Consider the following 3,672-nt stretch of genomic DNA (forward strand, 5'->3'; position numbering starts at 1 on the left):
GTTAAATGTCATTTAACGACGTTGTTTAATACAATCAGATAAGAACTATAATAAAGTATGATACTACTATTACATCAATAAGACTATTATTGATCAAGATTCAAGACAAGGCTACAGACAAACACCCACCTGGTATCAAAGTCATACGATTTGTCACACATGTTACCGCATGTTGCCTCCATACATCCACAACGCGTATGATAACAGCATCCTATTAAGGTTGGTATAAGGAATATCACCTCAAACTAAATGTTCTGTACAGAGAGTATAGGTTGATGCCTTCATGAAGGAGATATGGTGTTCCATCCAGCATAGGATATGGTCAGACTGATTCGTCCATCAGTCGACGTTGAGGTTTATAATCAGGAGTTTGTCCATGAAGGACTGTAGACTAGCCTGGTCAGGACTAGAGACTGAGCGGTGGACATTGCTCTTGTCTTCATGTTTTTATGGATGTAATTTTGTTTTCCGTGTTGAGTGAAATGTGTGTACTGTACTGTGTATGTGTAGCTTACTGTATACATCTTACCTTTGAGGCTGCTGTGTCGTCACAATAAGACACATTTCAGTGTGAGCTGACAATAAAGCACTATACTGTATCATATCATAATAAAGCACTGTATCATATCATCAGTGGCGGCGGTGGGTCAGGGGTAGAGTGGCCGGATGGCAACCGCAAGGTTGCCAGTTCGATCCTGGGCTCCCCCAGAGTTAGTGTCCTTGAGCAAGACTCTGAACCCCTAATTGCTCCTGATGTGCTGGTTGGTGCCTTGCATGGTTTCCCTCTGCCATCGGTGTGTGAATGAATGGGTGAATGTAATGCACAATCTATGTAAAGCGCCTTGGATAAAGGCGCTATATAAATGCACCATTTACCAATGCACGGATTAATTATAATTCCAGTAGATCTATTTTTCTGAATAGTCATTCTGCGTAATGAGTACTTTTACTTTTAGAACTTTAAGTATATACTTTGATGCCAATACCTTTGTACATGTTTATAGGCCTGACGTCGGAATTAATAAAATGTCTTCTAAATTCTGACAGTTTTCTGAAATGCCCATGTTTCTGTATCAGTGGTGCTCAATATTTCATGCCAAGGACCCCAAAAATTATATGTATTTGGCCATCTGAAAATATGTTGTTCCAGGAACCCCTCATAGAAGCAAAGATTTGAGTTAAAAACGTTTGCTCTGAAAGAATATATATATATTCAAAGATTTGCACCACCTTTTCACGATTTCTCAAAAATAGCAGACCTACAAGCTCGTAGCGTGTGTGTGTCCGTGTGTGTGTCTGTGTGTGTGTGTGTGTGTGTGTGTGTGTGTGTGGTATGCAGATCGTTATCCGTGTGTGATAAGAAAGGAGATGCAGGTGTGAATGATAGCAGTAGTGGAAAGTAACTAAGTACATGTACTCAAGTACTACAATTTTGAGGTATATTTTCACTTTTTACAAGCCCTCCAGGTAGACTTGCAATTTTCAATCATTTTACTTTATTTAATTTGACTGTGTACAGTATACCATTATTGTACCGAGTCCTGTATTGTCCTGTACTGTAACACCTTTATTTGTATTCTTGTAATTCTTTTAACAACCACCAAATTGCAGATTATTTAACGCCCGTTACATTAACAGGCCCTGAATGTGTGAAATCCTTAGAAAAGCAGCTGTTTGGCGCTTTGTCAGTCGTTGCAGGTTGAACAGGATTCTAATCTTCTTCAAAATGTTTTCCAATTTCAATAAATGACACCTCAACTCGAAAGCTTACAACATTCTGTACTTTCACAATCACAAAAAAAAGCTGAAACATTTGATTTGTTTCCCCTCGTGGCCCAAAGTATTGCAACCACATGTTCTCTTCAACACATCTTATTTAACAACAAAACTGCAGGCACAATTCATTTCTCCCACTTCTGGGGTGTGAACTATAATGTTGACAATACAAAATCCATCTTTAAAATCAAGTTAAAAGAACACCTTACTGCAGTAACCCTGGGAAAATAATGTGATTTTTGCTATGTTTTTCTTTGTTTTTTATTTCTCCTATGTTTTTTATTTTCTTATTTTATATTTATTTTACTACAAGTTAGTGTTTGTAAACAATTGTAAGTGTTGCCTTTGTTAAATGTTAAATGTTTGTCTTTGTCGGACCCCAGGAAGACTAGCTTTTGTCAAGGCAAAAGCTAATGGGGATCCTTATAAACAATAAACAATAAACAATTGTAACCATATCTTCTCTTCAACACATCTTTAACAACTAAACTGCAGAGTCGCAGGCACAATTTAATTCTCCCACTTCTGGGGTGTGAACTAATGTTGACAATGTATACGTGTTGAGTTTTGGGGATATATACTTCTGAAATGTTTAAGGAAAATCTAGATTCAATTTGCCTCTGTCTGTGTCCATTCAGGCTTTGTTAGGTCAAACAGGACTATAGTGTTCACACATTACATGAACATTATAATAATAGCTTAAAAGGTAGTGTAACTGCCATTTTTCCAGCTTCCAGTCTCCTGCAGTTACTTCAAAGGTATGGGAGTGCATCCTACGCAGTACACACACAGAGAAAATTGCAACAGATGGATGTCCAGTCTTTGATCCAGTTTGAGTGTTATTTATCAGAAGTCAAAGTGAGCAGTTGAAATCAAGAACATGAACATACCAGTGATGTTATTAGTAGATGTTACAAGTTTGTCTCTGTTCTGCTGCTGCTGTGTTGCTGCTACTGCATGGTAAGAACGGTTTGTTCCCTGTGTCTAGTTCCTTAGTTCTCAGTGCACCTGTGTCACCTCCTAGATTAGAAGCTGTGTTTCTCAAGCCCGCCACCAGGTGGTCAAAAATAATACTGGTAATAATACTAATAATACAAATAATGCCTCTCTTCTAATGGCTCCTACAGGTAGGCTATCCCTGAAATGTTAAAGTATGAGAGTGCCTCAGTCAGAACGCATGCCCATGTAAAATAACTGAAAATGCAGGGAGAGCGAGAGAGAGATTATTCTCCATCCTTAAATATAATTTAAACGGTCTCTGTGTGTGACATCTTGATTGCCGTAGCATTAAAGAAAGTGCTGCTGTGTGTTCTTAAGTTATATACTTTATGAATCCCCAGGGAGACGTTTTGGCCTCTTCCGCATTTCCCCCATCCTATTAGGACGGAGCGTTGACGATCAGCCAATCAACTGCAACCTGCGTGTACAGCACTTTAACCCATTGTGACCTGGGAACGATTCTACAAATGCCTTCTAAATCCTGACACTTTTCTGAAAAATCTATGTTTCTGTGTCAGTCGTTCTTCGATTAAAAAAGAAATAGCAGACCTACAAGCTCATAGCGCGCCACTCAGTGGCGCGCTATGAGCTTGTAGATCTGCTATTTTTCAATAGCTAACAGCATAACATAATGCTAACACCAAAAAGGGGTTCCCGCCCCAAAATGGGTTAAGGCCAGTACAGTCTGGGCCTGAGCACACTTTAGATTCCATGCCTATAAGAAAACAACTGACAGATTACAACTTGTCCAAAATGCAGCAGCCAGAGTTTTAACTATAGAACTATAAGATGAGAGAACATATTACTCCAGTTTTGGCTTCACTGCACTAGTAGTTGGTTTCCGGTTGTTTTTAGGATTGATTTTAAAATTCTATTACTTGGTTTATAATAAAGCTC

The sequence above is a fragment of the Protomyctophum bolini genome (genome assembly GCF_963924005.1).
Source record: "Protomyctophum bolini genome assembly, chromosome: 17".
NCBI classification, from domain to species: Eukaryota; Metazoa; Chordata; class Actinopteri; order Myctophiformes; family Myctophidae; genus Protomyctophum; species Protomyctophum bolini.